This window comes from Prionailurus bengalensis, chromosome A2 (genome assembly GCF_016509475.1).
Source record: "Prionailurus bengalensis isolate Pbe53 chromosome A2, Fcat_Pben_1.1_paternal_pri, whole genome shotgun sequence".
In the NCBI taxonomy this organism is placed as follows: domain Eukaryota; kingdom Metazoa; phylum Chordata; class Mammalia; order Carnivora; family Felidae; genus Prionailurus; species Prionailurus bengalensis.
In genome coordinates, this window is record NC_057348.1 from 82129359 (window position 1) to 82148560 (window position 19202).

At 35.7% G+C, this 19202-nt stretch overlaps 1 protein-coding gene and 1 pseudogene across 5 annotated transcripts in view; both read right to left on the reverse strand.

Annotated features, from left to right (window-relative positions):
* Positions 1–19202, reverse strand: part of MAGI2 (membrane associated guanylate kinase, WW and PDZ domain containing 2) — a 1357364-nt gene that overhangs the window by 359829 nt on the left and 978333 nt on the right. The window lies entirely within an intron of this gene.
* Positions 6096–7211, reverse strand: LOC122487808 (annotated as a pseudogene).

The window sequence follows — 19202 nt, forward strand, 5'->3', positions numbered from 1 at the left end:
GAATGCAAGTAGGACACTACTTGGGGAAAAAAATAAGATGAGTTCAGGGGCACCTGGGTGGCCCAGTCAGTTAAGCCTCTGATTCTTGGTTTCAGCTCAGGTCATAATCCCATGGTTCCGTGGGTTCAAGCCCTGCATCGGGCTCTGTCCTGGCAGTATGCTTGGGATTTTCTCTTCCCCTCTCTCTGCCCCTCCCCCACCTGTCTCTGTCTCTCTCAAAATAAATAAATAAACTTAAAAAAAATAAGATGAGTTCAGGTATGGGTTAGGGAGAAGTAGGTGAGAAAGATGGATAGTTTTGCAGAGAACACGGGAATGTATGTGAATTGTAAGATAATCACCTATTTAGAGAAGAGAATTTATGTTAGAAAACAATAAAGGGAAAGGCTGTATGTGTAATGTAGATCAATTGATGGAATGTTTTAAAAGTAAAGTCTACCCTCAATGTGGGGCTCAAACTCATGACTCCGAAATCAAGAATAGCATACTTTACCGACTGAGACAGCCATGTGCCCCCGATGTAATGTTTTTGAATAGCAGGTTGAAGACCCTTAAGTAATTGGTAACTATTGTAGTGTCAGAATAAAAAAAAAAAACAATATCATAGATATATTTGGGGAAAACCTTAATCAGGTACTTGCATTCTTGATATTTGTACCATTAGTATATAGCACATGTCCAGAACAGTGCTTAGAATAAAACAGATAAATGAACAAGGAGGTAATAAGTTGGTTACTCAAGGGGACAGCTGCATTTCTGTGGCTGTCCTGATTCAAACCCTCTTTCCTATATATTTCTTATATTTTACTGTATTATCCTCTACAGCATCAGTCTTAGTGGGAGGTGTCCAACTATAGAAGTTGAAAAGCCCAGATACTTGATTTCTCCAGAAACTTGAAAACTAGGGCATGGACCTATATCCAATCCAGACTTGGACAATCAGACACAACCACCTGAAATTTTGAATCTGGAGTCAGTGATTCAAAGAAGCAGTAACTGAAGAATTTATTGTAGTGGTGGAAGAGACTGCCACAGCTGTTTCTGGGGGCAGCCGTGGCAGTCTGGCTAGAAACAGCAGTATCTTCCTTGCCCTGTCCCTGTGGGATGACCCTGGCTGAGATTCTGGCTAGGAAAACTCCCTTTTGTTTTTCCTTATTTTCCAAGTCTGTCTTTTTTCCGTACCTTCTTCATGATTCTCTAAGCTTCCCAAAGCCTTTCAAAAACTTCATTTTCTGCATTAAAGAATCAGAATCAGTTTCCCTTGCTTGTACTTAAGAACTCTGATAAAGGTGTTCAAGGCAGGAGATGACTAGGATCCTATTTGGGGATAATCATGATGGGCAGAGTGAAGAAAGGACACCAGTGAGAGACACTGACAAGGAAGAATCTACAGATCTGGTAACTAGCAACACATTGCTATTCTGTTCTTGCTTCACTACACTGTTTGCTGGAATATGTGCATGACATTGCCTAAGGGGTAAAACAGAGTGAAACAAAATATTTGCAAGTATATACCCTAACGGATTCATAATAAAGTGTTTGCAGAACATGCAGATATAATGTCTGTTAAGTGTGATATTTCTTCAGAAGATAGAGCAAACTGGGGGAGTAGTGGTAAACAGAAATGAATTTTTAAAATAAAATGTCTTTCTATAGAATGAAAGAGTGAAACTTTCATGACTCAGTATACTTTTCTGACTCTGTATATGCTTATGAGAACCATCTAATTGTTTTCATGGACTTTTTAGTCTTGTATCCAGTCTTTTTAGTCTTGTATCCAGTCTTGTTGCCTAAATCAACATGGCTGAAACTGAATCACAGTCTTTACCCCCAACAGGTCTTCCATTAACCTGTTCTGTCCTAGTTACCAGCATTGCAGCTGCCAGATGTCCAAACCAGAATGACAGCCACCATGAATTTCTTCCTCCTTCTTCTGATTATTTAAGAACTCCTTTACTCCACTCCTTAATCATCTCTCACATAATTCCTCTCCTTTCCATTCCTATGATTGTTGCTAAAATCTCATTTCTTATCCAGAATTTTGTAATTGTTTCCTAATTTTTCCCTTTGCCTCTACCTTGTCCCTTCCAATCCACCCTATTTCCTACCACCAGAGTAAATATTCAACAAATGCAGATTCACTAATTCATTTTCCCTTCCAGAAATCCCTTGGTCCTTTTCTCTGTGCTTGCAAGTGAGAATGGCACACTAGGTCTGTCACGATCCGTCACTATCACATCTTTGCAAGTGTATCTCCTTTCTCACATTAACATTTTGTGCTCAGACTTTTCTTCATGCTCAGACTCTACCACAGTCCCTTGATTCTTGGCTTTTGCATATGTTGTTTCCTCTGCTTCTTACTTCCCTTTCCCAGCTAAATTCTGTCTTCTATGACTTAGCTAAGTGTTACCCTTCTTAGAAGTGTCCCCTGACCATCATTCTTAGCAACATAGTCATGGCTATACTTCATAACCTTGGTTCAAATGTTATAGCTCTTCTCATTTGTAATATAATAGTTGATTTTAACATCTTTCTCCACCATTAGATAGTGGGGACTATGGGGACCACATAGTTCATTGATTTTTGTATCCTTATATCTCAATGAGTTTTGAATTTCTAGTATCTAGGCTTTGCCCAAAGTAAGTCCTTTTGTTGTAGGAATGAAAAGAGCACATATTCCTTATGAAATCTGAAAGATTTCTATAACCACACTTTAGTTAATTTTATAATCAATAAACAGTTCTTTTTATAAAGTGAGAGAAGGTCTAAGGTATATTCATTAAATAGCACTTAGTCTACAATAAAGCTTGATCTGTAAGATACAATATACAATTGTTTCCAAAATGTTCAATAGTCAAAATGCTAGTTCTTTTGAAGGAGGAGAATAATTTATTAACAACATTCTTACCCCAAGGGGAAAGAAAGTTCAGAAAGCTGTCTTGCCTTTTCCTCCAACTTCAAAATAGATTTTCACAGACAGGGTCCTTTAGTAACTCTTGTTTAATGCAAATATCTCTTGTGTTGTGGGAAAAACAGGAAAGAAAATGGGAGGGGGAATACAGATAAAATAGAATAAGAGATTATGAGATAAATAGACTAAGAAAAATCCTTAAAATTTTAAAGTCCACTGAAAAGAGAAGGAAGAGGGAAGTCAAGGCAAACAGTCAAAAGTGCACAGAAAGCCCCAGCTCCATGCTTCCTGAGATTGAATCTTAACAGGAAACTGGTATTGCCTTCAGCTTTTGGTTTCTTTTCCAATGTTGTGCTCAAAGTATTCCCTCATCTTCATCACCCAGCTCTTCAAGGTCAAAAACATCCACAAATAATCAGGCATTTGATTGTCAGTCTGTGGGGCAATTTGCACCCTCTGCACTTTTGCAGTTCAAGAGGAGAGGGGATAGAAATGACCCAACACAGAAACTATGATCTAGTGTTACAGAAACTATGATCTAGTGTTACAGGTATTTTCCTAGTTACTTAATATATTTTCAAGCTCAAATTAACTTGGAATACCACTCTAAAGAGAAAAAGTTCTACACAGGTGCTATTATTTTTCAATTTTTTACCATGAATGAAGTTTTCCTGCTAAAAAGAACTTGGAAGACATCATGAAATTGAAAAAAAAAATGCTAAGGACATGATTCAAATGTAAATACATTCTCTTTTTTTTAACTGGAGGTTTTTTTTTTAGACTGAGGTATAATTGGCATTATATTATTTCAGATGTACAACATAATGATTCGATATTTGTATATAGTGTGAAATGATCAGCATAAGTCCAGTTAATATCCATCACTATATGTAGTGACATTTTTTTCTTGTGAAGAGAACTTTTAAGATCTATTTTATCAACAATTTTCAAATATGCAAAACAATATTATTAACTGTGGTCACCGTGCTGTACATTATATCCTCATCACTTATTTATTTTATAACCATAACTTTGTACCTTTTAACTCCTTCAGCCATTTTTCCCACCTCCCACTCTGCCTCTGGCAACCACCAATCTGTTCTCTGCATCTATGAGCTGGTTTTGCTTTGTTTTGTTTTAGATTACACATGGAAGTGGCATTATGCAGTATTTGTTCTTCTCTGGCAATTATATTCTTAAACATTTGTTCTGCATAAAATGGATATAGAAGCATAGTATGGGGCTAAAAATAGATATTATCCAAGATCCAGATAAAAAGTTCATGGAAAGTCCTGTTGATTCTAATAAGAATGCATAGAACATGGACAATAATAATTGTCTATGGAAAACATAACAAAACCTTTTTCTATGAGGGTGTGTGTTTTGGGTGCTGGAACCACCTCCTGATCATTGTTGAATTTCCAGGTCTAGTCCAATGTCAGGACCATAGTAAGTACTCAAGAAACATGAATGAATAAAATAGACTACAGAACAATTTGGATAGATACACCAATAGTTTTAAAATGATTCCTTGAATTTAAAAATAATCAATATAAAATATAATTTCCACACAGCAAAGTGATTAAGAAAAGAACAAATCCAATACAATCATACTCCATTATTAAAAAAAAATATTCCAATGTGATTTAGCAAAAAATCCAAACTCCATGCCAGAGCTTACGAGGCCTTTCATTCCTGCCAAACTCTCTGATTTCATGTCTTAGTGCTTTCCTTTTTGTTCTCTGTACACCAGCCACATCGATGGTTTTGGTTTATTTTGTTGTTGCTGTTGTTATTTTCCCTCGTTTTTCTCTGGATGTATGAAGCCAAATTCTACTTTAGGACTTTTACCATTGTCCTTTCCTTTACCCAGAATATCCTTCCTTAGATACTTTCATAATTAACTCTTCATCAGTCATGTCTCCTCAAATATCATATGCTCACAGAGGAACTAACTATACTATTTAAAATAGCTACCACCTTCCCTTCACTCTACCCAATATCCTGCTTTATTTTATTAGAATTTTTTACCATATGAAATTTTACTGTTTATTTTCTGGTTTACTTGATCTATACTCCACTTGAGCTCCACGGTATCTTGATATAAAGCAAATAGTCTCTTATTGAATAAGTGAACAAATGAATGAATGAATGTGAGAAACGTAAAATATTATGAAAGTATGTTGAAGTACAAAGGTTGATGTAATGTCAGATAGGATTATGGCTTATGGAATCCAGAAAACAACAGGGGGTTAAATCTTTGTTCTTGGCCCTAAGAGAGAGGGCTCTATTAATTATGTTCTTAATTAGCTCAGTATCGAGCAAAGGGATACCCTAAATAAATGATACATATTTCACTTAGCTTCCTAGTTAGGAATTCAGCTTTTGGGTACAATTAATTTGATATGACCCTGGAGCATGTTGAGCATGACATCTCAGAACATGATAACCCTCGGATATAAAATGATCCAGAGAGATGGAAATCATTATTTTAATAGCTGGCAACAGATTCCTTTTCCATGAGAATGTTTATATATAGGAAAATACCTGAATAATTTTGTTTGGTTATAAAAAGTAAGGGCCTGTGAGTTTTATCTTTTTAAAGAAAATCATGAAAAAAGAAGGGAAAGCTAAATTGTTCTGCATGAGGAATGAAGAGAAATTTAAGGAAGGGAAAGAAGAAGCGGAAGATAATCGAACCTATGAAAACATACTGATGTCGAAGTAGCCAAAGTAGTTGTAAAAAGTAAAAAAAAAATTTCCAAAGGAAAGAAAAAGTGAGCTTTGACCATGTGCTTTAGTGCAACTTACATCATTCTGAAGACCCCTGACTCTTCTACTTTCCTTCAGTTCAGTTTCTTACATCCCTGTCAATTCCTTCCCAGGAACCAAACAGGACAGCCGAGTCCTTCTGGATTACTCTCCTAGTCCTTAAATAGAAGCTGTAGCAGCCCAGAGTTGAGGTTTACCGTTCCTTTATGGAAGGTGTGCATGCAAAGATCTTGTGCTTTTGAGTTAGGAGGTTTTTTTTTTTTAAATTTATTTATTTATTTTGAGAGACAGTGAGTGAGTGTGGGGAAGGGCCAGAGAGAGAGGGAGAGAGAATCCCAAGCAGGCTTAGTGCTGTCAGTGCAGAGCCCGACGTTGGGCTAGATCCCATGAACCATGAGATCATGACCTGAACCCAAATGAAGAGTTGGATGGCTAACCTACTGAGCCACCCAAGCACCCCAAATTAGGAGGTTTGGAGCAGAGGGATGAGTGAGATGTTTATGTGTTCAAGTGTGGTCCAGCCACTCTGCCTTCATGGGGGACTCACAAGTATGGATGTCCACAGGGTGTCTGCACTCCTTGTACTGCACCATATGGCACCAGTGGAATGTGCACTCACACCAAGTGTGTGGCGGGTGACTCGAGTTGTGTCATACTCTCGGCCACAGACATGATTTCACAACCGTCCATCCCCTTTAGATGTTTTGCTGCAGACATGGCCTGAAGTGCCTAGGGAACCTACAACCTTGCCCAAGACAAGGTAGTCTGGAGAGTTGTCAAAGTAGATATGGTCAGTATGGATGCCACGGCAATAGCCTTGGCGGGCTGCTGTAGAGTTGATGCCATCCTGGGTCACTGTCACCCGCACAGCCCCATCATAGCACTACTGCAGGTAATCACCTGTGTGGCATCAGCAGGTGTGCAGAGTACAGGAGCCACTTACACCATGGCAATGACACTCAAGCTTCAGAAACCACTGCACAGCTGTGCAACCAAAAAAATTTAGTTTAAATTTCTTCACACACACACACACACACACACACACACACACACGCATTTGCTCAAACCACCAGTAAATTCTGTTCACCTGGTAATGTGTTATGTGACACATTTCTAAGAAGATCAAGCAAGCAGCATTGAGCTCCACATTTGGGTTGGTCTGGAGAAAACAGCCATAGAAGGTGAAATGTGAGAACAAGAGAATGGTGGGCAGGAACTCAGAGCTAAAACATGATCTTAAGAATATAATTCTCCAGAAACTCACAGAAACCTTGGTTAGGACTCAGACACTGGAATAAGACTAACATTTTTTTTGAACATTTACTAACTTCCAAGGTTATAAAAAATAAGACAGGGATTCCAGTCTTATCTATCAGATGACTTCACTTCCACTTAAAGACTGACAATGGTGTCCCTTCTGTCTCCACAGCAGGAAGGGGCTCTATCCAGTTTCAGGTAAGTTTCGAAATAAATTTCCAACATATTAAATTGTAATGTCTTCTTTAATTCTAATTTAAAGAGGATTGGGGTTATTATATTCATCTTTAGTAACAATGTTGGAGAGCATAATAAAATTAAACACTGTCTACAGATTTTAGGCTTTAACTACATATCAGAAAAGGGGAGGAGAAAGAAAGATATAAATCCTCCATGAAGCAGAAGTGTGTGTGTGTGTGTGTGTGAGTATGATGTTTCAGAAAGAGCCAAGAATAGAAATTGGCTATCTACATGCTGTAATCAGATACACTATTCTTCAAAGGAATGTCACATCAAATCAAGCAATCATGATCAAAAATAAATCAGAGACTGAAACAACAGTGTTGACTCAGTTGACCAACTTACTAAGAGAACACTGAAATGACTTGATGGTGTTACTGCTGATTTCATGTCTGGGTCTGGAGGCTGCTTATTAAAGTTACACACCTGAACCTGATTTTACTCTTGATATTAACTGTGCCTCACAACATCGCTCTTCCAGAAAATCCCTTCCTAACTATTAGTTTTCTTTCTCCTGTTTGATTATCTGTACCTTTTGTAATATCATGGTGACCAAAATGGCCTTAACATTCTCCTCAGCTTGATTTAACTTTAGACAGTTTTCTTCCTGACTATGGGCCTCTGGCTTCCCATTTCTTAGAGTATTTGCTTTAGAAAGTTGCAGCTGTAAATTCTTTCTCTGCCTCTGAGATGTAAATCTTCCATGACCCAGAAATGTCTTTCTCTAGAACTTGGGAGACATCCCTTCCAAATGTAATCACCAAAAAGATACCATCTCTATTTCCCAGTCTCTGTAGGAGGATAGGACCCTAATTAGATAACTGCCAATTAGCAGGCATAAGTGAATGGCTTAATCATTTTGACCAAACTTCCCCTTCCCCCAGCCCCACAGTCCTCCAAAGATTTTCCATGAGCCTACCCCAGCATTTAAAAATCTTTTTTTTTTTTCAAGTAAGTTGAGTTCCATCTCCTCCCCTATTGTAATAGTCTTGAATAAAGTTTTCCTTGCCTATTTAACTGTTAACTCTGTCCAGTGCAAATATTTTTTTTGACATTGGACTGGTTCATTTTCTCATCTTCGTAAATTGTTTACCCTCTTGATATCAGGCAGTACTTTTCAGTTACTATTAAATCAGTAAAATATTTTTCTTTTAAATATGAGATTTAGAATCAATGTAACTGAAATGGATATTCATGACAGAGGCAGTGAAGGAGACAGACCCTGAAGAGCAAAAATAATCACAGTCTAAGATATGAAAATTTAGATAATTGAATAATACCAAGGAATAATTCAATGAAAAAGTACTCTCCCACTCTTCCCCCTGAAAACACAACACACACACAGACACACACATACACACAGGCACACAAAGAAATATTAAGACATTTTAACCTAATATCACACACACAAAATGTTCAAGGTTGATTTCTCTGCCAAGTGCAGAAATCTTACTGATATCTGATGTGAAATCCATGAGACTATCTTTAAACACAACAGCAGGATTTCAACTAGAATGCTGTGTTGATATTCTAGGAGGAAGTATAACTCACATCAATGTAGCTACTAGTTTATGGTGGGGGAAAAGCCAGTCTTTACAATGGACAAAGCCCAAATACATGTAGAAAGTTTGATTATTGTTCATCAGATAAGTAGTTGTTTAAGAACCAGAATTCTTAAGGATAAACAAACACCCCCCCCCCCCGCAAACAATACACAAAAAGACATCTACGGAACACATTGGGTTTGCTAGCTTTTCTCCTGTAAGTACAGAAGAATGTAACATTCACATTTTGTTCATAAAGAAATGCCTGACTGCATTTGGTTTGCTCAGTTTTCTGACTTACCATTGTTCTGATGACAAAACCTAACTGTAAAATATAATGTATTGACCAATATCATCTAGTTTATTTGGAAACAGCAGATTGTCTAAGATTCTCCAGAGAAAATCTTCTGCTCCTTTTTCTTCTGTTAATAAGGGTAATTAGAAACATAATGGTCCGTTGTGACTGGCGGCTTCCTAGTTAGAACTTCTCAGCAGCAGCTGAAAGCTTCTCTACCTGGGTTTCTCTTCCAGCAAAGATAAATACTTCATTATCTACTTACTTCAGTCAGTTTAACTAAATTCAGCTCGAATGATCTCTCATAAAATTGATTATAAAATGTTGTCAAGTCTTTATTGAACTAAAATTAGTTATTTAGCGTGCAGGTCTGATGTTTTAATCAGTTGTTATTAGGGCAGTGAAGAGGAGTGGAGTAAAATGAAAAAAAAAAAAAAAAGACAAACCCAAATGTATAATCAGATCTTGTGTTTTTACTCACACAATTTCTTAATAAAAGAAAGAACATTCTAGAGACAATTAGGTTGCTGGAGTGGTTTAATTAAATCATTCAGACTGCGCTAACATTCTGTTGGCAATATTTGATGACGAGTAGCCTTAGTTTGAGGTAAATTTAGTCTTTTAATGAGATATGGACTGATCATGCTATTTTTAGGTTGGAATGGCACATGACATCATCATCCACACACGATTGGGAGAAATATTTCATGGTAATAGAACTAAAATTATTGGGAATTCATGTTTAAATAGTCTTCAGGTTATTTCTGTGGTTTAGAGAAACAAGATTTAAACTGATGGATGTTATTTCCCCTATACTCCCAAATAATATGTTCATCATTCTGCTTGATGTCCTATTGCTTAACATGACTTGAGCCATTCCTTTCTGGGGGCATTTTCTTTTTTATTGTCATAGACAAATGTAAACCAGAGCATTGTGACTAAGAAAAGCAGACTTCTTTTTTTCTGTATATTTATCTTATAACTATAAATTCTTACATAGCAATTCCTAAGTCAGCCTTCATCCAGAGTGGTTTTTCATTTTTATTCACTTAAAAAACAACATCCTGTCTAATTCTCAGGAGCCTTTGTATTGTGAAGCCTTAGTGTGCTTTTAGTCCCCTCAAGGAATAGTAACAAAATGCTTTAAAAACTACAAGCAACAACAACAACAAGGACAACAACAATGAAATCACTACATTTTAGGATAGATCTGTAGTATGGGGGAAAATAAAAAAGAAAGAATAGATTGATTCCCAAGCACTTGGGAATCTTCAGTATACATCTGCAACCTTGGCATACTCAGAGGTACTGAAGATTGCAGTCTTTCAACGCCTTGCAAACTTAAAGTGAAATGTCTCAGTGTTTTACTTTGCATTTCTTTGATAACAGCTCAGTTAAATATTTTTCATGTTTATTATATTTAAATTCTTTTTTTATTGTTGTTGAATTAACTGCTGTGTCTTTTGCCCATATATTTTAGTGTTGTCTTTTTAGATAGTCTTTCCTCTTATATTATTTTAAAGATTTTATTTTTAAGTAATCTCTACATTCAACGTGGGGCTCCAACTCACAACCCTGAGACCAAGAGTCCTGTGCTCTACCGACTGAGCCAGAAGGCACCCCTAGATAGTCTTTTTTTATGTAACTTCTATGCTTTCTGTTTTAATCTCTTATTTTTATCCTTGTAGATGTCTTGCTTCACTTTTAACTTGAGGAAGATATTGTCCACATACTTACACTTCCTCCTACTTCTTTCAAGGGGCAAAATTTATTATAAAATAAATCAATGACAAAAACAGATAGTTTATTTTAGATTTTATAGAATTTAAGATGCAAAAATACTTCCTCATCTATAAAAATGGGAGCAATAATACCTATAGCACAGGACTGGGGTAAGTATAACACATAGTAGGGGGGTAAAAGGGGATAAGTAGTTATAACAGATTTTCTCCATCCCTCCTTTCTAGATAGAAGGTGTAAAAAACTAATGTTTTCTGCTTCTTCCCTTATCTTGAGTCCTGTTCATCTCTTGTACTGCAAATATTCCTTTCTTCTCTACCTTTATTCTGACTCCAATCCTCCCATATTTGATAGAAATATTGCCTCTGCTCCCATGACATGTTTTATAATGAAGATTCTATTATATTAATTTTATTACCTACCTGTCTCTACCACCAGTGCACATTCCTTTGAGAAGTCTAGCACAGTGCTTTACATGTAGTTGTGTGGTATGGTGTGTGTGTGTGTGTGTGTGTGTGTGTGTGTGTGTGTAAGACTAGTTTTTTCCTTTATGTGTTCGGAATCTTCAACTAATATGATGCTATACAATGTTTTATTCCCTATCGTGTTACAAAGTTTGCAATTATAGTATATATTTCATGTTGCAAAGCTCACATTTCAGTAGTGGTGGGTGTTATCTTAGACTTTTAATGTGTATAGCTAAGGCCAGATAAATAAATAAAAAATAGATTACAATTGTAAGCCAATCAATTAATCTCAGCCTTGGTCAATTTAAGTAACCAATTATTTAGTAATTATAAATATATATTAGTAACTGCATGAATTATTAATGTTTAAGCAGATAAATAATTTTACTGTTCAAATACTTATATAAATAGGGGTGCCTGGGTAGCTCAGTTGGTTAAGCATCTGAATTTGGCTCAGGTTATAATCTCATGGTTCTTGAGTTTGAGTCCTGCCTGCATTGGGCTCTGTGCTGACAGCATAGAGCCTGGAGCCTGCTTCAGATTCTATGTCTCCTTCTCTCTCTGCCCCTCCCCCACTCTCTCTCTCTGTTTTCCTCTCTCTCTCTTTCTCTCTCAAAAATAAATGAACATTAAAAAAATTTCAAATACTTATATATCTATATATACTTATATAAATGTGATATGTGCATACGAATATATTGTGATTTATATATAAATAGATAATAGATGGGAAAATATCATTAAAAGGAAGTTTTAAAAATACTAGTAGAGTTTAATATATTATATAATTATGTAAGTAATGTATTACTTAATCAAATTTGATGTGACTTTATTATTGTTTAATTTGATTCTTTTGTTATGATATATTTTTCAAAGATCAACTTAACATGTAAACGATTTCTTTCCTCACTAGGTAACTGCAAAGAATTGGGAAGTTTTTGACCACTGAGGTCATGTTGTCCAGAAACAGGATTTTTTCCCTAAAATTTAAAATAATTTCCGCAACTTTCTTCAGTTTGCAGAAGTGGAATATAGGTGTAAAGGTAGCAGGATAGGCCATCCAAAATACGCCACTTGGTCTGAAGGATTATTGTGAGCTGATGACAATTAAGAAGAAGCAGATACAAGAAAAGCTCTCTGCTCTGTGTCCACCCATTTTCCTGAGGCAAGATATATATTTGTATATGGACTCTCCCCTCTTTACCAGGTACCACACAAGTTAATAACTTCAGACAACTCCGGGCCTTTTATCAGCCCAGAAACCAGAGGATTCTATACAAGAAACCTTGCTAAAACCAGCCCTTATCTACCATTCGTTTCCCCATATATTTGCCTTCCCATAGTTTGCTTAAAATCCTAGAGACTCTAAGTCTTTTCCTTGGTCTTGTCACTTCTCTGCAAAATTATTGTTCTTTGCTAAAATGGTATATAAATTCAAGTTCTAACCACTCCTTTGAATTCCTCACCAGTGAGTACTCCACATAAATGCAGGATGCACCTATTAATAAACATCTGTTAGTTTCTCTTTTGTTAATCTTTTGCCAGTCTAATTTGCAAGGCCCCAGTCAATAAACCTAGATGGGTAGAGGAAAAAGCATTTTTTTCTTTCAGAGATTCACTTTATAACTTATATAGGCTCAGTTTCACTTTAAGTTAAAAAGTATTACTTATTAATTATACTACTTTCAGTGCCAAAAGTTACAGTAGATAGTTTCTGAGGCAAAATCCAAAATAATTCTATTCGGAAAGAAAATTGTTTTCGGTTCTGATAGTTATTTCAATAGGGACAACATCAGTCAATTAAGTATAATCTTTTTTTAAATGTTTATTTTTGAAATGGGGGGGGGGGGAGAGAGAGAGAGAGAGAGAGAGAGAGAGAATGAGCAGGGGAGGGGCAGAGAGAGAGACAGAGACACAGAATCTGAAGCAGGCTCCAGGCCCTGAGTTGTCAGCACAGAGCCTGACATGGGGCTCGAACCCGTGGACCGTGAGATCATGGCCTGAGCTGAAGTCAGATGCTTAACCAACTGAGCCACCCAGGCGCCCCTCACTTAAATACAATCTTAAAATATATGAAACTGAATACATAGTTCATAAGCCTAAGATGTGGATGGTAGTGTACTATATCTTGATCAGTTTCTCTATGAAATAAAGTAAGCTCTTTTTGTTTTATACTGACCTCCTATTCAGAACTTACCCAAGACTATTTCAAAATACACAAAGTAATTCTCATTTAAAACTACAGGAATTTAGCTGCTTTTTCAAATTGTATACTAAATGTGTCAAACACAGTTATGCAATATTAAGGAAGCATGACAATGGTAGAAAATATTTCAACATTACTTGTTAGAGTTTATCTTAAACACAATACTATTTTAGCTTTTTAAAAACAGAATATTCTTGTTTAAAAACAATCATCTTAATATGCTTTTGAAATAATTAAGCATAACACTTCATAAACCCATATTTTTACACATTAAAAAATTCTTAACAATTGTTAATTAGCCTTGCAAATGGACTTTTTTCATTTGCATATTTGACTTCCAAAAGTTTACTTAAAAACAATATGTAGACAATTGTCTATAAAAGATAATAAGACTTATTTTTTAAAAAAATGTTTACTTATTTATTTTGAGAGAGAGAGAGAAAGAGAGCATGTAAGCATGAATGGAGGAGGGGCAGAGAGAGAGAGGGAGAGAGAGAATCCCAAGCAGGCTCCACACTGTCAGCTCAGAGCCTGATATGGGGCTCAACACCATGAACCATGAGATCATGACCTGAGCTGAAATCAAGAGTCAGAAGCATAACTGACTGACCACCCAGGTGCTCCAATAAGCCTTATTTTAAGATAATATGTACACAATGTGCCTGGAAAATACTTGCAATTTTTTGTTAAGTAAAATACTGTAATACACAGAGATATTGGGAATTGGTGAATAATTTCATGACACTGAAATTTAGAATCACCTTTAGTCAGAGGGTCATAGATAAAAAGTATTTGTCTAATTATTAGCTTGTTATATGTAAAACTTTGAAAAATTATGTAAGTTTAAATAATTTTGGTTGATAGTTGGTTATATGAACCTGGAAATAGAGTAATTGTATATTAATTAACAAGAAAAAAATGAGAGTTTTCATAAATACATTTTAATTCTCATTTATGAACAGAAGAGTTCATGACCCAGCCTCTGGATTTCTCTTACCTCCAGCTCTATTCTAACATAGATGGAAGGAACTTCCTCCAAAGAGAAAACAGGATTTAAATTTAACTTTTGTAACTAGCAGCTAGATATTTTCAATCTTGATTCATGGACAGTTGATATGTAAGTTTGATTTCAAATGTTTATAAACTGTAAATACAAACACAGAACTCACATTTTTCTTTTAAAACATGGGCATATATTAATTCCATATTTTTCTTTCTGGACTAGTAAAATATAATAAAGCAAAACACTTTTTGTTGGAAAAAATATGATTTTAAACTGTCACTGCTGGCTAATACATAGTGATTCATGAGTTTCCCATGAAGAGGAAAGATAGAATGTCATTTTCCTCAGGAAACTTGATATTAACCATTCTCACAGATTTTATGTGTTTGTATTATAACAATTAACATTTCTTTCATTTCCTACATTATATAAACAAAACTTTATACTAAGCTATTATGATATATTCATGCTTTCTTTCTCTCAGAAGAACCATTTTCTCTCATGACACACACTTTGTACTGTTATGAATTTATTGTAGCTATGGTAAGGAGAAAACTACGAGCTCTAACATAAACTTTAAGAGTAAAAGGGTATTCAATGCCCATTTACACATAATACTACATAGCTTCCTACATTCATGACTATGTCATAATATTCATTACCACTAGGTAAAATTATACCTGCTACAGGAGTTTTCTAAGTGTTTCCTTATTATGTTGGGACATTATCAGCATAGAGCACAGAAAAAAAGTCCATTAAATCCTCTTCAGAAGATGCAATGATGACTTCTTAAATATTCAGATCTAGCAATATTTTATACATTGCTTTTACAAATATACTTTAAGAAGCAGCCATTAAGGCAAAACAATGGTGCGAATTTATTTGGAAATGAATATTCTATACGCTCATTGCAGGTAGGAATTCTGTGCTCTTGAGAAAGAAAGGATCTGGAGAAGACATGTAGCTTTTCACCTCCTTAAGGCCAAACTAGCATCACATGATACTCCACACACTGAGTTCAGTTAAGTAAAGGCATCTGTCAAAGGACAGTGTGCTAGAGTGAAAATAGGGGTTTGGTGGACATTTTTACTTTTATTTATCTGATTTGCCATAGGTACACAAACTTTGAAAAAGATCGAATGGATAGTAAGTCAGCTTTTGTTGAAAGGCATTTATACCTCTTTAAATCTAAGTTATTTAGAAAATGAGTAGAGTCTTTAAGCGTTTTCTTTTTTTAACTTTTTTAAAAAGTTTATTTATTTTTTAGAGAGATGGAGATAGCATGAGTGGGGGAGGAGCAGAGAGAGAGGGAGAAAGAATCCCAAGCAGCCTCCACACCACCACCACAGAGCCCGATGTGGGGTTTGAACTCATGAAACTGTGAGATCATAACCTGATCTGAAACCAAGAGTCGGACGCCGAACCAACTGAGGCATCCCAAAAGAGTCTTTAAGAGTTTTCTTATATGAACTTTACAATGCTAGAAAATTCCTCTCATGTCTTTGGGTCACAATATGAGGCTGACAGACTCTATGGGGATGAAGTAGATTTTCCACAAGCTTTCCATAGTAGTTGAGTAGACAGTCAAGTCACTAACAATAAGTAGATTTGGGTTGGCAAGAAAATTGAGCTATTGCATCTAACCATCCTTTGAAAAAAGATTTGCATACTGACAAAAAATATGGGACAAGTCCACTCCAACTGACTGGACCAGATAGGAAATAAAATGAAGTGCAGCTGTGTGTTTTATTGAGGTGCATTTGTGTTTTTATGTCTAATGACAGCAGTTTGGGAGCTGGTTTTCCTCCAGTATGTCACACATCACTAGTGTGATCAGAGAGGCCCCTGCTGGGAACCTTGCACTTTTGCCAGAAATAAGCTAGGACGCATATTCTTTATGGAAGCAGGGAACCTGATATGACCTGGATAGTCTGACTTTTGTGCTTTAAGTGCTTCGTGCAGACCATTGCAAACATCTCCAGGTGACTCTTTCCTCTGTCCTTACAATCTAATTCCATACACATTTAATCTCCTTTACAGTAATTATACTATATTGTAAATATCTACTCTGCTTTTTTCTCCTTCACTATATTGGGAGTTGGGGACTGGAATTGAGGGCAAGATCCACAGCTTCTAATTTATCTTTGATACCTAGTGCCTGAGGAAAGGAGAGAGGGAGGAAGGGTGGAAATGATGCTGGGTTTACTAATTAAAATCCTATTATATGCTTACTACCTACAGTGCACTGCCTCTCAAGAAACTTAATCCTGGTCAATTAGAAAGTATAGACTTGTGTCATCCAATTTGGTAGCCATTAGCCACATGTGGCTATTGAGTATCTGAAATGTAGCTAGTTCAAATTGAGATGTGCTAAAAGTAAAATATAATCATGGAATTTTGAGGACACTAAAAAAATATATATATATATATAAATTATTAAAAAATCTTTATGTTGATTACATGTTGATATAATATTTTAGATGTATTAAGTTAAATCAAATATATTAAAATTGATTTCATGTTTCTTCCTACTTCTTTTTTTTAATTTTTAAAAAGTTTATTTATTTATTTTGAGAGAGAGAGAGAGTGCGAGTAGGGTAGGGAGAAAGAGAGAGGAGGGAGAAAATCCCAAGCAGGGCACAGAGCCCAATGCAGGGCTCAAACTTGCGAACCATGAGATAATGACCTGAGCCAAAATCAAGAGTTGGATGCTTAACTGACTGAGCCACCTGGGCACCCCTCTACTTTTTCTAATGTGGCTACTAAAAAGTTTAAAATTATATATGTAGCTCATGTTGTATTTCTATGGGAAAATACTAGTATAGACCATCTATGGATTTACCTTATAGTTAGAAACTAGGAGGGTAAAGGATGAAGGTAAAATATCAACAATAATATTATTGAGTATCTATTAAGACAGGAACTGCTAGGCACACTATATATACATTATCTTATTTAATTCTCATAATTTTTTACCTTTCTTATATTTTTATTTTTTTGAGAGAGAAAATATGTGTGTGCACACACGCACACAAGTGGGGAGGGGCAGAGGGAAAGGGAAAGAGAGAATCTTAAGCAGCCTCCATACTCAGAGTGGAGCCTGGTGCATGGCTCTGTCTCACAATAGATCAATTGTGAGATCAAGATCTGAGCTGAAATTAAGAGATAGAGCTTAACCGACTGAGCCACCCAGGTGCCCCTTATGTGTTTTATAGTACCTCTCAACGATAATACTTATCATAATATATTGTCTACAGTTTGTCTACATCTGTCCATATCCTCAACTAGACTACAGGCACCATGAGAACTGAGATCCTGTTGTTTGTTTTTCTTTTTCTTCTTCTTGATGTTATAACCTTAGCATTCAGCATGATTTCTAGTACATAGAATACTCAAAAAATTTCCTTTGAACCAGTAAACAGATACCTGAAAGAATGTGGGAAAAGTTAATCTTGTTTTATAAATGAGGAAGCTAAGGCCCGTAGAAGTTAAGAAACTTGACTTCACTCACACAGCAGTAATTTAAAACCAAGACCACTGGATTCCAAAGCCTGTACTTTCCCACTGTATTTCAGGAGCATCAGAAAAAGATAAATTAACTCAAAGTAAATTAACTTTGAAGAACTAAGAGGGAGGTCAGTGAAGAAGATAAAACCATCAAGCCTAATCCATTTACTTTTTGGATAAAGACCTTTATTAAACATGAGTGGTTCTGAAACTTTCAGTGCATATGACTTTCTTTTTCTTAGGATCAAACACTTTCTTAATGTCATGTTATACGTTTTATTTTTAATAACTTTAAGTGAGAAAATATATGCCAGAAAGCTATAATAAAAAGAGTAGCATGTATATGAATAAGACATGCAGACTTAGCTACTTATTTCTTAAAAAATTCTTTTGCATGTGCTCCATCATCCTGCTCTGACCCCAGTGTATGGACCATTACTATTGAAAGAACTAAATTTTCTTGTACGTTTTACAAATTTATTATCTCTGTTGCACTGGGATCCTGGAAGGAGAATTACCAGTTAATGGAACATGTATTAAATGCAGAGGGGAAGCTGATGAACTGAGTCCAAGATCCACAAGACAGCAAAAAAAAAAACCGCAAGAGAACTCAGTGGTGCTTCCATTTTGTGTTCACACAGCCTGCTGCTTCCACAATTTAAAAAACACAAAATTATTAAAATGTGTGATGTACATGTAAGTGCAATAGGAACTGAAATATAAGAAAGAGTATTTGGATAAGTCTTTATAGAATAAGTGAAATTAAAACTGGACCTTGCTATATTAAAACCAATAGTAAAATTGATACAAAAACAAAATTTAAAATCTGCAATGCAAAGCCACCAGAATAAATGTCTTGGTTCTCCGTGGCAGTGTTTACATTTGTCAACATATCTTTCCCCTCTTGATTAAATGATGGTGGAAGGCAAGGACTAAGTTTCATCATCAGTGTTCCCATAATAGCATTTGTTGTTGTCCTTTTTTTAATTCCCCAGAGTGTGGATTCTAAGTATGTTTGCTTAAAAAAAATTTAGTCTTATGTATACACTTCCATTTGATTCCTGTCTCTTGTTGGCACATAGATGATGCTCAATAGTCACTTGTTGAATAATTACATAAATAAATCCAGAATAAGTAAAAAAGGCATGGATAGAATGGAAGGATGAATTGCCCTTCTGTGAAGCAGACAGGATGCAAAGTCAGGGAAAGAAGAATAGGATTGGAAGGTATCAATGCATGAGGAAAAGTGAATAAACTGAG